Genomic DNA, 24,976 nt, shown 5'->3' on the forward strand with positions numbered 1-24,976 from the left:
CATAAACAAAATGTGATATATGGAATATGGAATATTATTCAACCTTTAAAAAGAATGAAATTCTGATGCATACCACAATATGGAGGAACCTCGAAAATACTATGCTAAATGATATAAGCTAGATGCAAAAGGACAAATGTTGTATGTGTCCACTTACATGAGGTACCTAGGGTAACAATTACATATAAATTGGGAAAAGGGTAAAAGGAGTTAAAATGTTTAAAATCCTTATCATATTGCAGAGTAGGGGAAAAGTATTAATCAATTAACTTTAGACTTGCTAATTCAACTATGTATTTGTTATTTCTAGGATAGCCTCTGGAATAGAAAAAGAGTGTATCATTTCCAAACTAATACAGAAAAAATGGAATAAATAATAAAAGAACACTCAGTCCTAAAGAAGGCAATAAAGTAAAGAAGAAGAAACATAACAGGCAGAAGAAGTAGAAAACACATAATAAGGTGATAGATGTCACAAATTGAATTCCCTGGCAAACAGACTCAGAGACTGAGATTTGCCTGAAGGAAGTTTATTGGGATGGGCTTTTGAGGTTAACATCTGTGGGGGAGTGAGGAAGGAAGATAGACCAGAATGAGAAGTTTAAACTGCAATGCAGTAGTAATAAAAGCATCAGTTGATTCTACAGGGAACCTGGGGGTGGGATGGCCTTGCAGAGGTCCAGGCCTTTATACCCCGCTCACTGACCAGTCATTGTATACAGTTTTCCATCCTCTCCCATCCTCCCTAAAGGGGATATGACTTTGGGTAAGGCTGTATTCCAGCTGGGGCCAAGTCCCAAAGAAAGATTCAGCTGAGAGCTGTTGACTGCCTATATGCTCAGCAGCTGAGGGAATGAGTGCTCTATTTCTAGAGGAAATATGGGTGGCTTACCACGGCACTGACTGTAGTATATCTAAACCCAAATATGTTGGTAATTACATTAAATGTAAAGGGACCAAATGCGTCAGTTAAAAGACAAAGATTGTCAGACTGTGTTAAAATTTAAAAGCAGCTATATGATATTTATAAGATACACATCTAAAATATAAAGATGCAGATAGATTGAAAGTAAAAGAATAGGAAAACATTCGTGCAAATTCTAAAAGCGGGGATGTTTAGAGGAAAAACCATGGCTATATATATTTATGTAAGTTTTATATTACACAGACTATACCTCTTTTTTAAAGTCTGAATCAGCCCTTACTGGCTTGAAATGCAGTTCCTTGTAAATTTGCTTGTCCTGGATTGCAGTCTTACAATAGCTGCTAAGTAATTGTCTGGCCTTTTCATAAATTATGGCAATATCCATGCATACTTGTTCTGGTCCTAGTAATTCCTGGTTTGAAATGTGGAGTCTAAACTGATTGTCTCTCTCCCTCTGTATTACTGCATAGATTGTTCTCTTAAGTGGAATGAACTGAACAGAGCAGAGCATATAATAAGATGGCTGTTTTCAGTTTGGGATATAAATATATAAAACTGCATTATCTCAAAACCACATTTAGCAAAAACATGCCTGCCAAAGGATTATAGTGTCTTATGTATAAACTCTGAACAGATTTCCTTCAAAATCCTCAGTCAATTTCATTTTAGTGAACTAAGGAAGATTATAAAGAGACATAGAAGACCCAAAGGTAGCCCTACAAATATTGTTTGCTAAAGATTAACAATGAGGGTTCTTTTCTTCCTTTGAAAGTTGGCAGTTTAGCTTTTAACTTTTATCAAGTTTTTTTTCTCATTTTTAATAATTTAATATTTATTTTCAAGGTAATTACTGTCACATAGGAATCATATTAAAAGTATAGTCCATTTTAGAAGATACATTGATCAACAAATATTTCTTGAACACTTACTACATGTTAGTCATTATTCTAGGTGCTGTTGATACAGTAGTAAGCAGAGTCCACGTCTGGAGGAGCTTATATTCTGGTAGCAGAATATGAATAATAAAAACAAAAACAAATAAATGACTTCAGGTACTGAGAAGTGCAGTGAGAAAGGATATAATAGTAGTATTTAGTAGAGAATGGCAAAGGCATCCTATCTTTTTTTTTTTTTTTAAACATCTTTATTGAAGTATAATTGCTTTACAATGGTGTGTTAGTTTCTGCTTTATAACAAAGTGAATCAGTTATACATATACATATGTTCCCATATCTCTTCCCTCTTGCATCTCCCTCCCTCCCACCCTCCCTATCCCACCCCTCTAGGTGGTCACAAAGCACCGAGCTGATCTCCCTGTGCTATGCGGCTGCTTCCCACTAGCTAGCTATTTTACATTTGGTAGTGTATATATGTCCATGACACTCTCTCACCCTGTCACTTCTCACCCCTCCCCCTCCCCATATCCTCAAGTCCATTCTCTAGTAGGTCTGTGTCTTTATTCCCGTCTTGCCACTAGGTTCTTCATGACCTTTTGTTCTTTTTTTTTCCCTTAGTTTCCATATATATGTGTTAGCATACTGTATTTCTTTTTCTCTTTCTGACTTACTTCACTCTGTATGACAGACTCTAACTCCATCCACCTCATTACAAATACCTCCATTTCATTTCTTTTTATGGCTGAGTAATATTCCATTGTATATATGTGCCACATCTTCTTTTTTTTTTTTTAAACATCTTTACTGAAGTATAATTGCTTTACAATGGTGTGTTAGTTTCTGCTTTATAACAAAGTGAATCAGTTATACATACACATATGTTCCCATATCTCTTCCCTCTTGCATCTCCCTCCCTCCCACCCTCCCTATCCCACCCCTCTAGGTGGTCACAAAGCACCGAGCTGATCTCCCTGTGCTATGCGGCTGCTTCCCACTAGCTATCTATTTTACATTTAGTAGTGTATATATGTCCATGACACTCTCTCACCCTGTCACATCTCACCCCTCCCCCTCCCCATATCCTCAAGTCCATTCTCTAGTAGGTCTGTGTCTTTATTCCCATCTTGCCACTAGGTTCTTCATGACCTTTTTTTTCCTTAGATTCCATATATATGTGTTAGCATACTGTATTTCTTTTTCTCTTTCTGACTTACTTCACTCTGTATGACAGACTCTAACTCCATCCACCTCACTACAAATACCTCCATTTCATTTCTTTTTATGGCTGAGTAATATTCCATTGTATATATGTGCCACATCTTCTTCATCCATTCATCCGATGATGGACACCTAGGTTGCTTCCATGTCCTGGCTATTGTAAACAGAGCTGCAATGAATATTTTGGTACATGACTCTTTCTGAATTATGGTTTTCTCAGGGTATATGCCCAGTAGTGGGATTGCTGGGTCGTATGGTAGTTCTATTTTTAGTTTTTTAAGGAACCTCCATACTGTTCTCCATAGTGGCTGTATCAATTTACATTCCCACCAACAGTGCAAGAGGGTTCTCTTTTCTCCACACCCTCTCCAGCATTTATTGTTTCTAGATTTTTTGATGATGGCCATTCTGACCAGTGTGAGATGATACCTCATTGTAGTTTTGATTTGCATTTCTCTAATGATTAATGATGTTGAGCATTCTTTCATGTGTCTGTTGGCAATCTGTATATCTTCTTTGGAGAAATGTCTATTTAGGTCTTCTGCCCATTTTTGGATTGGGTTGTTTGTTTTTTTGTTATTGAGCTGCATGAGCTGCTTGTAAATCTTGGAGATTAATCCTTTGTCAGTTGCTTCATTTGCAAATATTTTCTCCCATTCTGAGGGTTGTCTTTTGGTCTTGTTTATGGTTTCCTTTGCTGTGCAAAAGCTTTTAAGTTTCATTAGGTCCCATTTGTTTATTTGTGTTTTTATTTCCATTTCTTTAGGAGCTGGGTCAAAAAGGATCTTGCTGTGATTTATGTCATAGAGTGTTCTGCCTATGTTTTCCTCTAAGAGTTTGATAGTGTCTGGCCTTACACTTAGGTCTTTAATCCATTTTGAGTTTATTTTTGTGTATGGTGTCAGGGAGTGTTCTAATTTCATACTTTTACATGTACCTGTCCAATTTTCCCAGCACCACTTATTGAAGAGGCTGTCTTTTCTCCACTGTATATGCTTGCCTCCTTTATCAAAGATAAGGTGACCATATGTGCGTGGGCTTATCTCTGGGCTTTCTATCCTGTTCCATTGATCTATATTTCTGTTTTTGTGCCAGTACCAAACTGTCTTGATTACTGTAGCTTTGTAATATAGTCTGAAGTCAGGGAGCCTGATTCCTCCAGCTCCATTTTTCGTTCTCAAGATTGCTTTGGCTATTTGGGGTCTTCTGTGTTTCCATACAAATTGTGAAATTTTTTGTTCTAGTTCTGTGAAAAATGCCAGTGGTAGTTTGATAGGGATTGCATTGAATCTGTAGATTGCTTTGGGTAGCAGAGTCATTTTCACAATGTTGATTCTTCCAATCCAAGAACATGGTATATCTCTCCATCTATTTGTATCATCTTTAATTTCTTTCATCAGTGTCCTATAATTTTCTGCATACAGGTCTTTTGTCTCCTTAGGTAGGTTTATTCCTAGATATTTTATTCTTTTTGTTGCAATGGTAAACGGGAGTGTTTTCTTAATTTCACTTTCAGATTTTTCATCATTAGTATATAGGAAGGCAAGAGATTTCTGTGCATTAATTTTGTATCCTGCTACTTTACCAAATTCATTGATTAGCTCTAGTAGTTTTCTGGTAGCATCCTTAGGATTCTCTATGTATAGTATCATGTCATCTGCAAACAGTGACAGCTTTACTTCTTCTTTTCCGATTTGGATTCCTTTTATTTCTTTTTCTTCTCTGATTGCTGTGGCTAACACTTCCAAAACTATGTTGAATAATAGTGGTGAGAGTGGGCAACCTTGTCTTGTTCCTAATCTTAGTGGAAATGGTTTCAGTTTTTCACCATTGAGGACAATGTTGGCTGTGGGTTTGTCATATATGGCCTTTATTATGTTGAGGAAAGTTCCCTCTATGCCTACTTTCTGGAGGGCTTTTATCATAAATGGGTGTTGAATTTTGTCGAAAGCTTTCTCTGCATCTATTGAGATGATCATATGGTTTTTCTCCTTCAATTTGTTAATATGGTGTATCACGTTGATTGATTTGCGTATATTGAAGAATCCTTGCATTCCTGGAATAAACCCCACTTGATCATGGTGTATGATCCTTTTAATGTGCTGTTGGACTCTGTTTGCTAGTATTTTGTTGAGGATTTTTGCATCTATGTTCATCAGTGATATTGGCCTGTAGTCTTCTTTCTTTGTGACATCTTTGTCTGGTTTTGGTATCAGGGTGATGGTGGCCTCGTAGAATGAGTTTGGGAGTGTTCCTCCCTCTGCAGTATTTTGGAAGAGTTTGAGAAGGATAGGTGTTAGCTCTTCTCTAAATGTTTGATAGAATTCGCCTGTGAAGCCATCTGGTCCTGGGGTTTTTGTTTGTTGGAAGATTTTTAATCACAGTTTCAATTTCAGTGCTTGTGATTGGTCTGTTCATATTTTCTATTTCTTCCTGGTTCAGTCTCGGCAGGTTGTGCATTTCTAAGAATCTGTGCATTTCTTCCAGGTTGTCCATTTTATTGGCATAGAGTTGCTTGTACTAATCTCTCATGATCGTTTGTATTTCTGCAGTGTCAGTGGTTACTTCCCCTTTTTCATTTCTAATTCCATTGATTTGAGTCTTCTCCCTTTTTCTCTTGATGAGTCTGGCTAATGGTTTATCAATTTTGTTTATCTTCTCAAAGAACCAGCTTTTAGTTTCATTGATTTTTGCTATTGTTTCCTTCATTTCTTTTTCATTTATTTCTGATCTGATCTTTATGATTTCTTTCCTTCTGCTAGCTTTGGGGTTTTTTTGTTCTTCTTTCTCTAATTGCTTCAGGTGCAAGGTTAGGTTGTTTATTCGAGATGTTTCCTGTTTCTTGAGGTAGGCTTGTATTGCTATAAACTTCCCTCTTAGCACTGCTTTTGCTGCATCCCATAGGTTTTGGGGCGTCGTGTCTCCATTGTCATTTGTTTCTAGGTATTTTTTGATTTCCCCTTTGATTTCTTCAGTGATCACTTCGTTATTAAGTAGTGTATTGTGTAGCCTCCATGTGTTTGTATTTTTTACAGATCTTTTCCTGTAATTGATATCTAGTCTCATAGCGTTGTGGTCGGAAAAGATACTTGATACGATTTCAATTTTCTTAAATTTACCAAGGCTTGATTTGTGGCCCAAGATATGATCTATCCTGGAGAATGTTCCATGAGCACTTGAGAAAAATGTGTATTCTGTTGTTTTTGGGTGGAATGTCCTATAAATATCAATTAAATCCATCTTGTTTAATGTATCATTTAAAGCTTGTGTTTCCTTATTTATTTTCATTTTGGATGATCTGTCCATTGGTGAAAGTGGGGTGTTAAAGTCCCCTACTATGATTGTGTTGCTGTCGATTTCCCCTTTTATGGCTGTTAGTATTTGCCTTATGTATTGAGGTGCTCCTATGTTGGGTGCATAAATATTTACAATTGTTATACCTTCCTCTTGGATCGATCCCTTGATCATTATATAGTGTCCTTGTTTGTCTCTTGTAATAGTCTTTATTTTAAAGTCTATTTTGTCTGATATGAGAATTGCTACTCCAGCTTTCTTTTGATTTCCATTTGCATGGAATATCTTTTTCCATCCCCTCACTTTCAGTCTGTATGTGTCTCTAGGTCTGAAGTGGGTCTCTTGTAGACAGCATATATATGGGTCTTGTTTTTGTATCCATTCAGCCAGTCTGTGTCTTTTGGTGGGAGCATTTAATCCATTTACATTTAAGGTAATTATCGATATGTATGTTCCTATTCCCATTTTCTTAAATGTTTTGGGTTTGTTATTGTAGGTGTTTTCCTTCTCTTGTGTTTCTTGCCTAGAGAAGTTCCTTTAGCATTTGTTGTAAAGCTGGTTTGGTGGTGCTGAACTCTCTCAGCTTTTGCTTGTCTGTAAAGGTTTTAATTTCTCCATCAAATCTGAATGAGATCCTTGCTGGGTAGAGTAATCTTGGTTGTAGGTTTTTCTCCTTCATCACTTTAAGTATATCCTGCCACTCCCTTCTGGCTTGCAGAGTTTCTGCTGAAAGATCAGCTGTTAACCTGATGGGGATTCCCTTGTGTGTTATTTGTTGTTTTTCCCTTGCTGCTTTTAATATGTTTTCTTTATATTTAATTTTTGAGAGTTTGATTAATATGTGTCTTGGCGTGTTTCTCCTTGGATTTATCCTGTATGGGACTCTCTGTGCTTCCTGGACTTGATTAAATATTTCCTTTCCCATATTAGGGAAGTTTTCAACTATAATCTCTTCAAATATTTTCTCAGTCCCTTTCTTTTTCTCTTCTTCTTCTGGGACCCCTATAATTCGAATGTTGGTGTGTTTAATGTTGTCCCAGAGGTCTCTGAGACTGTCCTCAGTTCTTTTCATTCTTTTTTGTTTATTCTGCTCTGCAGTAGTTATTTCCACCATTTTATCTTCCAGGTCACTTATCCGTTCTTCTGCCTCAGTTATTCTGCTATTGATCCCATTTAGAGTATTTTTAATTTCATTTATTGTGTTTTTCATCGTTGCTTGGTTCCTCTTTAGTTCTTCTACGTCCTTGTTAAATGTTTCTTGCATTTTGTCTATTCTATTTCCAAGATTTTGGATCATCCTTACTATCATTATTCTGAATTCTTTTTCAGGTAAACTACCTATTTCCTCTTCATTTGTTAGGTCTGGTGTGTTTTGACCCTGCTCCTTCATCTGCTGTGTGTTTTTCTGTCATCTCATTTTGCTTATCTTACTGTGTTTGGGGTCTCCTTTTCACAGGCTGCAGGTTCGTAGTTCCCGTTGTTTTTGGTATCTGTCTCCTGTGGCTAAGGTTGGTTCAGTGGGTTGTGTAGGTTTCCTGGTGGAGGGAACTAGTGCCTGTGTTCTGGTGGATGAGGCTGGATCTTGTCTTTCTGCTGGGCACGTCCACGTCTGGTGGTGTATTTTGGGGTGTCTGTGGCCTTAATATGATTTTAGGCAGCCTCTCTGCTAATGGATGGGGCTGTGTTCCTGTCTTGCTAGTTGTTTGGCATAGAGTGTCCAGCACTGTAGCTTGCTGGTCGTTGAGTGAAGCTGGGTCTTGATGTTGAGATGGAGATCTCTGAGAGATTTTCGCCGTTTGGTATTACGTGGAGCTGGGAGGTCTCTTGTGGACAAGTGTCCTGAAGTTGGCTCTCCCACCTCAGAGGCACAGCCCTGATGCCTGGCTGGAGCACCAAGAGCCTTTCATCCACACGGCTCAGAGTAAAAGGGAGAAAAAATAGAAAGAAAGAAAGAGGATAAAATATAGTGAAGTAAAATAAAGCTATTATAAAGCAAAGCTATACAGACAAAATCTCACCCAGAAGCATATACATATACACTCACAAAAAAAGGAAAAGGGAAAAAATTAATATATCCTGCTCCCAAAGTCCACCTCCTGAATTTGGGATGATTCGTTGTCTATTCAGGTATTCAACAGATGTAGGCGCATCAAATTGTTTGTGGAGTTTTAATCCGCTGCTTCTGAGGCTGCTGGGAGAGATTTCCCTTTCTCTTCTTTGTTCGCACAGCTCCCGGGGTTCAGCTTTGGATTTGGACCCGCCTCTGCGTGTAGGTCGCCTGAGGGCGTCTGTTCCCTGCCCAGACAGAACGGGGTTAAAGGAGCAGCTGCTTCGGGGGCTCTGGCTCACTCGGGCCGGGTGGAGGGAAGGATACAGATGCGGGGTGAGCCTGCGGCAGCAGAGGCCGGCGTGACGTTGCACCAGTCCGAGGCGCGCCGTGTGTTCTCCCGGGGAAGTTGTTCCTGGATCACGGGAGCCTGGCCATGGCTGGCTGCACTGGCTCCCGGGAGGGGCGGTGTGGAGAGTGACCTGTCCTCGCACACAGGCTTTTTGGTGGCGGCAGCAGCAGCCTTAGCGTCTCATGCCCGTCTCTGGGGTCCGCGCTGATTGCCGCGGCTCGCGCCCCGCGGCTTGCGCCCGTCTCTGGAGTTCGTTTAGGCGACGCTCTGAATCCCCTCTCCTTGCGCTCTGCGAAACAAAGAGGCAAGAAAAAGTCGCTTGCCTCTTCGGCAGCTGCAGACTTTTTCCTGGACTCCCTCCCAGCCAGCTGTGGTGCGCTAACGCCTTCAGGCTGTGTTCACGCCGCCAACCCCAGTCCTCTCCCTGCGATCCGACCAAAGCCCGAGCCTCAGCTCCCAGCCCCCGCCCGCCCCGGCGGGTGAGCAGACAAACCTGTCGGGCTGGTGAGTGCTACTCGGCCCCGAGCCTCTGTGCGGGAATCTCTCCGCTTTGCCCTCCGCACCCCTGTTGCTGTGCTCTCCTCCGTGGCTCCGAAGCTTCCCCCCTCTGCCACCCGCAGTCTCCGCCCGCGAAGGGGCTTCCTAGTGCGTGGAAACCTTTCCTCCTTCACGGCTCCCTCCCACTGGTGCAGGTCCCGTCCCTATTCTTTTGTCTCTGTTATTTCTTTTTTCTTTTGCCCTACCCAAGTACGTGGGGAGTTTCTTGCCTTTTGGGAGGTCTGACATTTTCTGCCAGCGTTCAGTGGGTGTTCTGTAGGAGCAGTTCCACGTGTAGATGTATTTCTAATGTATCTGTGGGAAGGAAGGTGATCTCCGCGTCTTACTCTTCCGCCATCTTGCCCTATCCCCAGTCAAGGCATCTTGTCTTGACCAGAGTGGTTGGGACAGGCTTCCCTGAGAAGAGGGCATTTTGAATTGAAACCTGGTGAGAAGGAAACAGTTGTGTATCTGGGCAAAAAGCATGTAAGGAGAAAGGACAGTGAGTGCAAATGCCCAAAGAACAGAGCAAGTTTGGGAAATACAACCGGTTTCATGTGTGACTTATGAAAATCTGTCTCATTACTTTTGTCATATCAGTACATTATAAAACCTTGTATATTAATGGTACGGTACACCAAGTATGAGGAACTTCTTGATTACGAGTACTCAACTATATCATGTTAGTCTACTGGAAAAAATACTAGCCTGGAGTCAAAGAACCAGCCTTACCCTTTCTTGTGGTGTATTGTATGGCTTTGAATAAGTGACTTCATTTCATTGACTTGCTATTAATTCCATTGTACAGGTGAGAAAAGTATTTCTGCCCTACCTGCATCACAGATTTTATGAGGATAAAGTGGAAGTGAATCAATTAAGCTGAATGATACTCTGACATATCTATTTCTTTTGTTTTAAAATAAATGTTTATTTTACCCCACAATATGAAAAACAAAGAAGTTTCTTGGGCAGCTAAAGTATCTGACATATCTGTTGAATACAGAGAAGGTTCTCAAGTCCTTGACTTGATTTCATTTGGCTTGGGGCAACTACCCTAGTATTTGTTGCCCCTGTAACCATAGCATTGTACTTCAGAAGTTTCCCCAGAAGATTGCTGTGGCTCTCCCATTTAGAGCATTGCCTCCAAGGTGAGAACATTGTTTAGGTTAGGAATGACAGGTGATCAACAGAGTGTGATAAGCAGTTTACTTATGTTTAAGAATAATGGTCTGTCTCAGCTTACATAGCTTTCTTCTTTCTGTATATCTCTGTCTCTGTCTTTTCACCTTTCCCTCTGTTTGTGTGTGATGGGTCATGTCTATTGCAGTAGTTAAGTGCATAAGCACTGGAATAAATGAGGTTCAGGTTTGAGTTCTGGCTTTGCCATTCCTTAGCTGTATAGGTTAGGCAAATTATTTAGCCTCTATAAAGTGGGGATTAAAATGAGGATTTTAATATTCTCAGGTGGTTGTGAGTTCACGTATTAAAAGGCTTAATACAACACATAACTCGACACATAGTAAGTGCTCAATAAATTATTATTATTATTATTATTTTAAGTTTATGCCTTTGAATCTGATTGGGACGATAAGACATATACATACACACATACATACATGACATTATATGATCAGTTGTATCAATCAAGTTTCAAGTAGAGAAGCAGAGCCAAAAATATATATTAAGAGATTGATTATTATTTTAAATTTTATTAATACAAATTTATTAATATTATTTATTAACAACATGTGTGGACCTTGAGGGCATTATGCTAGGTGATATAAGTCAGCCAGAGAAAGACAAATACCACATGATCTCATTTATATGTGGAATCTAAAACACAACAACAACAACAAATCCAGCTCATAGATACAGAGAACATATCGGTGGTTGCCAGAGGAGGGGGTGTAGGGTGGGCAAAATGGGTGAAGGGGGTCAAAAGGACCAAACTTCCAGTTATAAAACAAATAAGTCATGGGGACACAATGTACAAGATGGTGACCATAGTTCATACCACTGTATTGTATATTTGAAAGTTGCTAAGAGAGTAGGTCTTAAATGTTCTCATAAGAAAAAAATTCTGTAACTATGTATGGTGATGGATGTTAACTAGACTTCTTGTGGTGACTATTACACTGTATATACAAATATTGAATCATTATGTTCTATACCCGAAAGTAATATAATGTTATATGTCAATTATGTCTCAATTTTTTTTAAAGTGAGAGATTTCTTGCAAAAAATTGGCTTACCCAATTGTGGCAAGTCCGAAATGACAGGCTAGAACTCTTGGGCCTAGGCTAAAGCTGCTGTGCACAAACAGAATTTCTTCTTCGTCAGGGAAGCCTCAGCAATGCTCTTAAGGCCCTTCAACTAATTGAATCAGGCCCAACCAGATTATCTGGGATAATCTCTCTTAAAGTCAGTTGATTATGGACACATCTCTAAAATACAGCAACACCTAGATTATTGTTTCCTTCATTAGCTGGGAACTGCAGTTTAGCCAAGCCAACACACCTGAAGATTATCACATCTGGTTAAAATGATTTAGTTTGTGCTACAAATAGTTGTATTACAAAAATTTAAGGAAAGAAGGTTTCAATGAATAGATAAATCACTATGGGTAGCATAGTAGAGAAAGGCTTCATAGAGGAGGTAGATCTTCTGTAGGGCCTTACAGAATAGGAAGAATTTGGAAAGACACTGAGGAGCACCTTTCTCCTTCTCATTACAACCAAGCTTGCCTTAGCACTTTTATCCCTAAGAGCAAGATGCTGATTAGCATTAGATCTGAGAATTCCCAGAACCGTGCATCAGTAGCCAGTGAACCACAGCCTTGGTCATTGGGCCTTTTGGCTACCTGCAAATTAATATCTTTTCCTCATTTGTCTTTTTACAGTAAATTTTAAAAACAAACTTAGAATGTTGAACAAATCAAATATGTATTTCATATGCATTATGTACTGTGTGTGAATTAGTCTAATTTAGTAATCAGGTACATTTCTTATAATTTCAACATGGGAAGTCACTACAGAATATTAGTATTACTGCCCTGAGATGTTTTTCTCTAACCAATGGATCATTTTTGTTAAAAGATGTCATAAAGTTAATGGGATTCTTAACTTCTAGCCAAAACCTTGTACATTGACTTGCAATTTCAATTCAAGTTTCTTGTTTTCAGTTTTTAATAAAAGTATGAAACCTTCCACTGTTATATCCATTATTTAGAACTGGATTCTAATGAAATGCGTAATAGGCTTTTAAAACTCCAAGAGGGGAAATGGAGTGGGGGTGGTGTTCCTGGGAAGCCAAGGTTAACTTGTGGAAGCGTAAGGAATAAGAACTCTTCTGCTCATCTTTGTTTAAAGGCAGCTCTCTCTGAAACTAAGGGCAACAGTAACTAAGCCTAATTAGATGTGCTTAGAAGGATCCATTTTTTTTTCCATTTGTGCTTTTTTTCTTTTTTCCACCAAGCTAGTTACAATATGTTGTATAATTCACTGTACATTTTCTCTGATCATAGCAATCACTAATTGACTCATTATTTCAGCAAAGTTCTATTTTGTGCCTAACCATAAAGAAATTTTGTACAGTTTGACTCTGTGGTTTGCTGGGTTCTTTAAAAAAGAAAAAAAAGAATGGTGGGGGAGGGAGAGAAATTTTCCTTCTGTACGTTTTTCAGGACAACTTTGTTTAATATTGAAATTTCTGGCATGTTTCTCCATGATCGAGAGTGTTTGTTCTGAGGTTCTACCTGGGTAATAGAAGAATCACTCGCTGTGATATTCTGGTGAACCTTTGTGACTATTATATGAGCACATGCTTTAAAATGAAGCATTAAAAGGTGAGAGAGCCTCTAGATTTTATTACAGTCTCTTAAGATTTAATTTCTAGAGATAATGATTTGTTGCTTAAAACAACTAGCTTAACATATACTAAATTTGGGGACTTCCCTGGTGGTGCAATGGTTAAGAATCCGCCTGCCAATGCAGGGGACATGGGTTCGATCCCTGGTCTGGGAAGATCCCACATGCCGCAGAGCAACTAAGCCTGTGCGCCACAACTACTGAGCCTGTGCTCCAGAGCCTGCAAGCCACAACTACGGAGCCCAGGTGCCACAACTACTGAAGCCTGCGCACCTAGAGCCCATGCTCTGCAACAAGAGAAGCCACCGCAATGAGAAGCCCGCGCACCGCAACGAAGAGTAGCCCCTGCTCGCAGCAACTAGAGAAAGCCCACACACAGCAACGAAGGCCCAATGCAGCCAAAAATAAAAATAAATAAATAAAATAAAATTTATTAAAAACAATATAGTAAATTTAAGATATTTAGAACCATGTTTCCAATTAGATAGCAGTACATAACTAATGGTTTCACTTAGCTTTTATTTGCTCAGGATCAATTATTACTTGACTCTAGAGGTTCAAATTGTGCTGTTATCCTATATTTTTAAAATACGTGGAACCAGTTCACTTGGAACATACTGCTTTTAAAGTGCAAGCTTAACTTTTTCCTTTTAAAAATATGATCTTCCTTTATGCCAACTTGAGTTAGGTTACCTATCTCTTCTTTGCAAACTTACAGAAAAATATTTACTGAACAAATTTTTTCAAATCTTAACAGACATAAGCCCTATTCCAAGGATAATCTTACTGGTTAAATTATAGTAGCATTCCTGGTGGCCTTCACGTGCTGGGCTGCACTGTCTCATGTCACGTTCACCATGATGCTGAGGCAGGTGGCATCACTGTTATCATGAACATCGTTCCTGAGAAGCAGTAAAGAGACTAGGGGTTAAAGCCAGCTTAGAAGAAACAAGCCAGCAGTAAAACACCATGTGATTTTAGTTATGTGCTTACTAGCGCTGTGCTGGAACCTGGAGTTACAGAGATAAGGCATGTTCCCGCCCTGAAGACGCTTACAGACTAGGAGAGGACATGAAAAAATAAACAAGAAGTACATAATTGAGACTGGGAGTAGGGTTGGTAGATTTAGGGGAAAAAGAACCCAAACAGGATACCCAGTTAAATTTGAATTTAAAATAATGAGTGTTTTTTAGTATATGTCCCAAATATTACCAATAAACAACTAATAATTTTTAGTATATGTCCCATGCAATGTATTTTTTTATTGAGCCATCCTGAGAAGGTTCCAGAAGACTTTCTGGAAGAGGTTGTATCTGGACTGAATTTTGAGCAGTGCAGGCAGAAAGAGGCATGTGCAAAGCTACAAAGATATGAAAGAATGCTACATTCCAGAAACAGCGTGGCTAGAGCAGAGCGCATGAGGGGCAGTTTATAGAGGTCAAGTTAGCAGAGTCAAATTCAAAAAACCATGCATGTTGTGTTAAGGGTAGTAGAGAATCAATAGAAGTTTTTAAACAGGGAAGTGAGTGATCAGATTTATGTTTCAGACGAATTTCACTGGTTGTAGTAGAGGGTAAATTGGATAGGAGACTATCACACCCAGGGAGACCAGTTTTATGGTTGTTGTTGTAATCCAGGCACAAAGCAGTGAGAGCTTAAACCACGGCATTGGCGGAGGGAATAGAGGAAGAAATAGCTTCAAAGGATATTAAGGAAATGATTTGATCGCCAGCACATGGTGACCAGCTGAATGTGGGAGGATGAGGAGGAAGGAGGCGGTTAAGACATCTCACTGTTCCCTCCCTTGGATGCCTGAGTGGATGATGGCACCTTTCAATGAGGCAGGGAATAAAGGAGAACAACCTTTGGGGGAGAGGAAGGCGGGAGATGGTGAGTTCAGTTTGGGGAAGGTTGAGTGTGAAGTACTTGTAAGTTATCCAAATGGAGACAGGAGATGTCCAGGAAGCACTTAGATATTTAACTCGGGAGAAAGGCCTGTGTAAGGACAGAGGTTTGTTAGAGCCGTGGGAATAAATGTTACCCATGATGACATACAGAGAACCCAAAGAAAGTAGAACAAAACCCTGGAAAACAATATTTATGATTATGAGAAAGGAAGAGAATGACTCCACAGAAAGACTCGAACAAGTGGCCAGAGAAGTAGGAGAAAAACATGGGGACAGAAGCCATTAGAAAAGGGGTCAACAAGGACGAATGCTGAAGAGAGGTTAAATAATGTAAGAGCTGAAATTTGCAATTCAGAGTTCATTGTCAAAAGTGTTATAAGCACTACCAAATGTAAAATAGACAGCTAGTGGGAAGCAGCCACATAGCACAGGGAGATCAGCTCAGTGCTTTGTGACCACCTAGAGGGATGGGATAGGGAGGGTGGGAGGGAGACGCAAGAGGGAGGAGATATGGGGATATATGTATATGTATAGCTGACTCACTTTGTTATAAAGCAGAAACTAACACCCCATTGTAAAGCAATTATACTCCAATAAAGATGTTTTAAAAAAAAAGTGTTATAAGTATTTTCAAAGTGTAATACGGTCCAAAGCCAAAATATGTTGGATTACGTTTGAATGGCAGGAAATAAGTGTTGACAGTGAGTTTAGACTACTGTTTGTAGAAACTGTGCTGGGAAATCTGTTGGTTTGGGTTTGGTTTGGTTTGGTTTGAATTTTTTTTGATTGTGATAACATCCACATAACACTTATCCTCTTAACCATGTTTGTTTCTCAGTTTGTTATTACTTTTAGTCCCCACTTTATTGAGATATAATCAACAAATAAAATTATAAGATATTTAAAGTATGTGGTGATTTGATATACATATACACTGTGAAAGGATCCCTCCCTCGAGTTAATTAACACGTCCATTACCTAACATACTTCCTTTTTTAGTGTGTGAGAACAATTAAGTTCTACTCTCTTAGCAAATTTCTATTATACACTACAGTGTTATCAGCTATAGTCACCATGTTATAATACGTTAGAGCCTTAGACCTTATTCATTTTATAAATGAAAGTTTGTACCCTTTACTATCCTCTCCTTATTTCCCCCACCCTCTCAGCCCCTGGCAACTACTTTCCTACTCTCTGTTTCTCTGATCTTTTTTTTTTTTTTTCAAATGCCACTTATGAGTGATACCGTGCAGTATTTGTCTTTCTCTCTCTGGCTTATTTCACTTAGCATAATACCCTCCAGGTTCATTCATATCATTGCAAATGACAGGCTGAATAATATTTCATTGTGTCTATATACCACATTTTCTTTATCCATTCTTCTGTCCACAAACACTTAAGTTGTTTCTATAACCTTGGCTATTGTGAATAATACTGCAATGAACAAGGAAGTACAGCTATCTCTTTGAAATAATGATTTTGTTTCCTTTGGATATATACCCAGACGTGAGGTTGCTGGATCGCATAATAGTACTATTTTTTTTAATATAAATTTATTTATTAGAGACTGCATTGGGTCTTCGTTGCTGCGCACGGGCTTTCTCTAATTGCCGCAAGCAGGGGCTACTCTTTATTGTGGTGCGCGGGCTGCTCATTGTGGTGGCTTCTCTTGTTGTGGAGCATGGCCTCTAGGCACACGGGCTTCAGTAGTTGGGGCTTGTGGACTCTAGAGCGCAGGCTCAGTAGTTGTGGCTCACAGGCTTAGTTGCTCCACGGCATGTGGGATTTCCCAGACCAGGGATCAAACCCGTGTTCCCTGTATTGGCAGGCGGATTCTTAACCACTGTGCCACCAGGGAAGTCCCAGTAGTACTATTTTTAATTTCTTGAGGAACAGCAATACTATTTTCCATAGTGCATCTTAACCATTTTTAATCGTACAGTTCAGTAGTGTTAGGTATATTCACATTGTTTTGTTTTAGGTATATTCCATAACTTTTTCATCTTGCAAAACTGGAACTCTATACCCCCTAAACAACTTCCCATTTTCCCTTCCCCCAAGCCCCTAGCAACTACCTTCTGTTTCTATGAGTCTGACTACTTTAAAGATCTCACATAAGTGGAATCACACAGTATAGTTACACTTGAACAACATGGATTTGAACTGCATGGGTCAGTTTATGGTGGATTTTTCTTCACTAAATATGTTCTACAGTATTATATGTACCGCAGTTGGTTGAATCTGCGGATGCAGAACCATGGATACAGAGGGCTGAATATAAAGTTATACACAGATTTTCTGCTGGGGAGGGGATTGGTGCCCCTAACCCCCATGTTGTTCAGGGGTCAACTGTGTTTGTCTTTTTGTTGACAGGCTTATTTCACTTAGCGTAATATCCTGAAGGTTCATCCATATTGTACCATGTGTCAGAATTTTCTTCCTTTTTAAGGCTGAATAATATTCCATTGTATGTATATAACCACATTTTGTTTATCCATCCATCCATCCATCCATCCACGGATTCTTGGGCTGCCTCCACCTTTTGGCTGGGAAATTGTTTTAAACTGACCTAATCCAGTTTGGTCATGCACACTTCCTTAGATTCTATTTTGAAAGATAATGGTAGCCACAGAAAATGTTTGATATAGGTGAGTATTAACTACTTCCTCACAACCTTTTTACTAGGTTATAATGAAAATGATTTCTACTATACACATAGGCATTTATTCAGCACGTATTTATTTATAAGCAGCCACAAAACATTTCATATAATCAGTCTGTAAACTCATTAAAGTTCTAACTCTGGCCGTTTAGGTGTTCTATCAACTTTCATGAAAGATTTCAGAGGCAGCTCCTGTTACCCTTATAATTAGCATCAGGCAACTAGAAATTCTGAACCAGTGATTCTCAAAATGTGGTCTCTTGGACCAGCAGCACAGTGCTGCGCACGGATCTGTGCTGAAGCTCCCTGAAGTTGAGAACCTCTGCTGTAGAACGATTAGCTCTGGGTACCTCCCTAAAGATAAAGGTATGGCTTCAACTGGTTCTTATACCCTCTTTGTGAAAGAGTAGGAATGTCTCTTATTGTAGCCAATCCACCTCTCTTAATTTCACCAGTGATAGTTCATTTCTAACTTAACCATGCTATTTAACTAGCCACAAATTTCACCAGTTAAATCCTAATTTGCTAATTAACAAAACCTCAGAGATGGATCAATCCTTATCAAGATATGGATAATATTGTAGAAGCCCTCACAGCAGCTGCCTCTGGAGCATGGGCTTCCTGACTACCTTATTAGAATGCTAGCCAAGCACCTGTGCATTCCTGATTGTGACATTAGAGGCACCTGGACTATAAACACGCACACAAGTAGCACACTGTATATGCTGAAAGTAAAATACAGACATTATAACAGAAGGGAACAAAAGAGTGGAGAGGGTTCGTCTGTGCGTGTGTGTATGTGTGAAGAGAGAGGAAAAGAGACTGAGTGTGATGAGCACCGTTAATGGCCGCGAGAAAGAAGTTAGGAGAGAAGGGAAGCATGAGAGGTTGAAGATACAGTGAGAGTGCAGAGAATGGTGAAGTTGATTTAAAATAGATGATGTAGGGAATGGGTGAGGGTGCTGACTAGAGACTTGGAGAATTTTCAGGAATTAAGAACCCAACTATTGTGTTTCCTCCTAAATAAGGAGAAATTGATAAGATTGTCTGAAATACATTTTTAGAACATGGATCTTAGAAAATTATTTAAAACGTCGTACTATACATCTGTTCATTGTTATCGCCCCGTGTGGTACAGTTCCCGTAGTTCATGAAATTATTCCTTCAGCGTAAATGGGTTTTGTAAAATGTAGATGAAGAGTGCCATCTTCTGGTACTCTGAGGTATGTACAAGCAAAGGAGGTTGTGTGGTAGAATCATAGTAAAATAAAGCCTTTGATGTTTTGTGCTGAGTATTGTAAAGTTGAACATTCTTTATAGTTTCTGTGTCTTTTTAGTTAGAAGATCAGATTACTGACAGTGATTATAGTTTGTGTGTATGGCCGAGCCTAAAAACAAGACAAAACAAAAAACAAAACAGTATGTGGCCAGCCATCCTTTTCATAAAAGCATGTGGGAAATTTGCTTTTGGTTTGTGATGGAAGCCACAAGTTGAAGAGCCTGTTCTTTGTGACTACCTCTTTGATGCAGGCTTGGCTTGGCGCCTTTGCTCAAAACAAGAATCTGATTCTTGTAGCTGAATACCGGATTTGTCTTCACTGTTTCACAGCTTGCTAATAAGATACTGGTTTGTCCCTTTTTTTTTTTTTAATGTTTTAAATATTATGGAAAAGCATTCATTTTATCCTCAATGAGGTTTTAAAATCAAAACCTCTATGTTCTTTATGGTGGTTATTTAATAAACATTTATTAGACACTTAAATATCAACCTCTGTGCTATGTGCTAAAGGGAAGCGGAGATTCAGAGATGACTAAGACCATGTCTGTGCCTTCAAATCATCTTACTTTGTATTAGGGAAGATAATGTGAACGGAAATGATGTTAGATTTGGGAATACAAGAAAAGAAGGGAGGAGAATATAGGCTCAGGAAGGAAATAATACAGCCTCAAGATTATTCACTGGAAGACAGGTATGGTGGAGAGGGCCATGTTTAAATCTTGACCTTGGGCGGAGTTGCAGATAGAATGTGCTTCAGGATGCAGGAGCCAAAGATCAGGACAGTTAAAGTGGATAGCTCTATTAGTCCTATTCCAGGAGTTGTTCGTAACAGAATGCCCTATTTCTGGATAAAAACCCAAACTACACTTCATTTATTCATCCATCCAGCAAGTGCTTTTTATATGATTTGAGTATATGCAAAATCCCAAGGAAACAAATATGAAAGCCCTGACCCCACTTTGAGTTGCTTGTGCAAAGGGAATGAGTGTGATCAGGGCCCCTAAGCAGGAGCACTGGGGACAGGCATCAGACCCCACCACTATTAAACCTGCTCTGCATGTTGCTCTCCAAGATAAGTAATCCTGGTTCTTTTACTTCAGTGGTTAAAAGCACAGGCTCTGGAGGCAGACTATCTGGGTTCAGCCAGCACCACCACTAACCTGCTCTGCAAGTTTCTTAACCTCATGACCTCTCTTGCCTCAGTTTCTTTAACAATAAAATGGAAATAATGATAATACCTCTTTCATAGGGAGGTTGTGAGGATCAAAGAGAAATACATGAAAAGTTCTTAGAACAATGTTGACATATAGAAAACAATATAACAAACACCTGTGTACCTACTGTCTTCATAACAGACCTTAACCTTTTGCCATATTTGCTTCATTTTTTAAAAAATTTATTTTACTTATTTATTTTTGGCTGAGTTGGGTCTTCGTTGCTGCGCACGGGCTTTCTCTAGTTGCCGCGAGCAGGGGCTACTCTTCATTACGGCGCGCGGGCTTCTCATTGCGGTGGCTTCTCTTGTGGCAGAGCACGGGCTCTAGGCACACAGGCTTCAGTAGTTGTGGCACGCGTGCTCAGTAGTTGTGGCTCACAGGCTCTAGAGCGCAGGCTCAGTAGTTGTGGCGCACGGGCTTAGTTGCTCTGCGGCATGTGGGATCTTCCCGGACCAGGGCTCGAACCCGTGCCCCCTGCATTGGCAGGCGGATTCTTAACCAGTGTGCCACCAGGGAAGCCCCTGCTTCATTTTTAAAAAGAAAAAAACACGGCAGTGCAATTAAGCTCTCTTTACCCTCCCTGGTATTCTCCTTCCTCCTCCCCAGCGGTAGACACCATCTTGAATTTGGTGTGAGTTCTTGCCATCATGTTTTCATACTTTCACTAATTGTTTATGGGTACATAAACAATATATAGTATTGCTTTGCATGTGTCTAAACTTTAATAAATGACACTAAACTGCACATACCAATCTGCAACTTTTTCCACTTGATATTATGTTTTCAACATTTTTCTGTGTTGATATGCATAGGCTGAGTTCTTTCATTTTAATTACTGTATAGTATTGCATTGTATGAATATACCACAATTTACTCAGCCATTCTCCTGGTGATGGACATTTATGTTATTAATCATTTTCCACTCTTACAAACAGCACTGCATCCTGGATGGCACCTTGAAGTCCTCCTAGACTATACCTTGACCTGGTATTTTTAGAGGGAAAGATTTTTTGTTACTGATTAATTTTTTAATGTTTATTAGTCTTAGATTTTCTATTCTGGTATCACTTTTTATTATTGTTTTAGACATATTGCTCATTTTAAATGCATTGCCAGAGTTGTTTACATTATTCACTGTCACTACCCTTTCTATCCTGATAATCTTTATTTGTGCATCCTCTGTTTCTCAATGATCAGTCTTGCTAAAGGTTCATCTCTTTTGTTAAAGTTTTCAAAGAACTAGCTTTTGGCATTGCTGATCTTTTTTTTCCCATTAATTTCTTTTTTTTTTTAAATAAATTTATTTATTTAATTATTTTTGGCTACGTTGGTTTTTGTTGCTGCCTGTGGGCTTTCTCTAGTTGCGGTGAGCGGGGGCTACTCTTCGTTGTGGTGCACGGGCTTCTCATTGTGGTGGCTTCTCTTGTTGCAAAGCACGGGCTCTAGGCACGCAGGCTTCAGTAGTTGTGGTGCACGGGCTTAGCTGTGGCATGTGGGATCTTCCCGAACCAGGGATTGAACCCGTGTCCCCTGCATTGGCAGGCGGATTCTTAACCACTGTGCCACCAGGGAAGTCCCTCCCATTAATTTCTGCTGTTTCCTCTCCTCCTCCTCCTCCTCCCCTCTCCCCCTCCTCCTCCTCCTTCTTCTTCTGGGGGTTGATTTATTCTCTTATTGTTATTATTGTGATTTTTTAAAACATCTTTTGTTGAATGTTTACTATTTATTTCAGTCTCTTATTTTTTCATCATTGCATTTAAAGCTGTAAATCTTCCTCTAAGAACTGCTTTAGCCACATCCCACAAGTTTTCATATGTATACCTTTGTTGTTGTTCAGTTCTAAATATTCTGCATTTCCCTTGTGACTTCTCCTTTAACCCGGAAATTATTTAGAGATGTGCTTTTTTGTTTCCAAACATGTCTGTGTCTATTTTTACATAATTTTTTTTGTTGATTTCTTATTTATTTGTTGTCAGCAAATTGGTCTATGTTATCTAAAATCCTTAGAAACCCTAAACTATACCTGCAGGAGGTTTCACTTTTGAGTGAGGCCCAAGAAGTCCCACCACCTTTGCCTCAGTGAAGAAACATGCCAATGAAATTGCTGGCCATCTGATACGAAACAGATGGTTCTGCATTTCCTAAAAATCCCCAGAGGTTGACCTGGGCAAGAAAGTGTTGAGCGTCTCCCCGTGTAGTCCCTCACAAACTTGAGTCCAGGAACTAGATTGCTCTGCTCCTCCTATGAAGATGAAACCTAATATTCTTGGTTGCAACCCAGTCTAAAGGAGAAAGGAGCCATGGTCAAGGGCTCACCCAGGAACTTCTGCTAGTGATAGCTGAAGGGCAACAGATCCTAGGTATTGGTATTTAACTCTACACGTGGGCAGGACTCTCGATCTCTATCTGGGCTATCCTTATCCTCAGAGCAAACTGTGGCAAGTGTTGGAAGGGGGACCCTGTGGGCAGGTCTGAGGAGCCTGTGCTGGCCTTTCCAAGTATTGAATAATTACCAGAGCCCACTGTGCTTTGGCTATTTGCTTGGCATCATGAAAAATTTATGCCCCCAAAGTGAAGGGCTCAAGAAATTATCCTCAGCCCCTATCCCACACAAGAGGAAGCCCAATCATTGGAAGCCCAGTCATTGCAACCCTCTAATAGGTTGCATTGTCCCTCTAATAGGTTGCATTGTCCAAGCCAGAAGTGGGCAAGATTGATCTATGAGCAGCATAATGTCATCAGACTAAGAGAACCAGACAGACAAGGAAAATTCTGGGAAAGAGCAAACAAAAGGTAATTGCAGAAACCAGAAAAGAACAAGAAGATCTAAAGCAGAGAATAGGAGATGAAGATTAGAGAAGTTCTCTCAGTTACAGAAACATAGCCGTAGCCTTTTCTTTTCACTTTGTATTGGTTAATTCCTTCTTTCTGCTTTCTTTAGATTTTTTTTCTAATTTCTTGATTTTTTAATTCGTTTCTCTTGTTCTGTGTTGTTTATTAATGTAATTAAGACTTTGCATGCTTCTCTAGTTTTTTAATTTTATCACTAGTTTTAGCTTTAGTTTCTGATATTTAAAAAAAATTTTTTTTAATAAATGTATTTATTTATTTTTGGCTGCATTGGGTCTTTGTTGCTAAGAGCGGGCTTTCTCTACTTGTGGCGAGTGGGACCTACTCTTTGTTGCAGTGTGCGGGCTTCTCATTGCAGTGGCTTCTCTTGTTGCAGAGTACGGGCTCTAGGCGCATGGGCTTCACTAGTTGTGGCACGTGGGCTCAGTAGTTGTGGCGCACGGGCTTAGTTGCTCTGCAGCCTGTGGGATCTTCCTGGACCAGGGATCGAACCCATGTCCCCTGCTTTGGCAGGAGGATTCTTAACCACTGTGCCACCAGGGAAGTCCCTAAATTCTTTTTATTATTATTTTTTATTTCCCAGTTGCTTAACATTTCAATTTAGCCTGTCTCTTTGACTCAAGAATTAAAAGAACATTTAAAATTTTCCAGGTAGTTTTTTTGTTAATTTCAAATTTTATCGTATTGTGATTGGAGCATACTGCTTCTGCCATGTCTACTTAGTGGAATGTATGGAGGTTTGGGTGTAATTTTGTAAATGCTCCATGGGCTTTTGAAAAGGTCTGTTTGTTCTCAGGGCAATTAGATCTACCTTATTAGATTATTGAGTTCTTCTGTATCTTTTTTTGTAAACTTTTTATCTGTCATAGACTAAGGAAAGCAAATTAGGGTCTCCTACTTCTAATGCCTTTCTGTTTATTTCTTTTTCTATTTCTTATAGATTTCACTGAATCAATTTTGATGTTACTTTATTTACTTTATAGAAATTCATGACTGTAGTATTATAATATCTTCATTGTGGATTATATGTTTTAACATTATAAAGAGCTTTTCTTTTTTGCCTTGTTGATGCTCTCCCCCACCTCCCAAAATTCAACCTCATCTGGTATAAGATTGTGGCTTAACTTTTTCTCTTTGCATTTGGCTGGTATACCTGTACCATCTTTTATTTTCAACTTTTTTGACATTGTTTTCTGAAGATATTTTTCTTATAATAGGTAAGCTTATCCCATTGACATTTATAGATATGTCTTAGTTCTGTATCACATTTTATGACCTACTTTGTTTTTAAGGATTCATTTGGTTTGTATCTTTCTCTAGAGGGTATATATTTCTATGTTTTACACGTGTTCCTTTTGATAATTTAGGAAGGTTTGTATTCAGATTTTAGCTCTTCTAGTGGTTAGCCTTGTACTATTACTTTTAAAAGTATACTTTATCCTCTATTGCTTTAGACCATATCTATTTATTCCCCACTACAAGCAATGACAAAATTATTATACTTCCATCTATCCCATCTCCTTTACTCCACCTAATTTTAATTAATATATTATTATTATTAGTTCTTCAACTAGTCATCTCTATACTTTTGATTATACTTCTGTCTCTGTTATTTGATTTATAAGATATAAATATTATCTTTTTTATAAATTTATTTATTTATTTTTGGCTGCGTTGGGTCTTCATTGCTGCACGCGGGCTTTCTCTAGTTGCGGCGAGCAGGGGCTACTCTTCGTTGCAGTGCGCGGGCTTCTAATTGTGGTGGCTTCTCTTGTTGCGGAGCACGGGCTCTAGGTGTGCAGGCTTCGCTAGTTTTGGCTCCTGGACTTCGGTAGCTGTGGCTCGTGGGATCTAGAGCACAGGCTCAGTAGTTGTGGTGCACGAGCTTAGTTGCTCCACAGCATGTGGGATCTTCCCAGACCAGGA

General features: G+C 39.4%; 1 protein-coding gene across 1 annotated transcript in view; it reads left to right on the forward strand.

Moving 5' to 3' along the window:
• The window catches only part of DIPK1A (divergent protein kinase domain 1A), a 137,004-nt gene that overhangs the window by 90,858 nt on the left and 21,170 nt on the right, over positions 1 to 24,976 (forward strand). The window lies entirely within an intron of this gene.

The sequence above is a fragment of the Eubalaena glacialis genome, chromosome 3, assembly GCF_028564815.1.
Source record: "Eubalaena glacialis isolate mEubGla1 chromosome 3, mEubGla1.1.hap2.+ XY, whole genome shotgun sequence".
NCBI lineage: Eukaryota > Metazoa > Chordata > Mammalia > Artiodactyla > Balaenidae > Eubalaena > Eubalaena glacialis.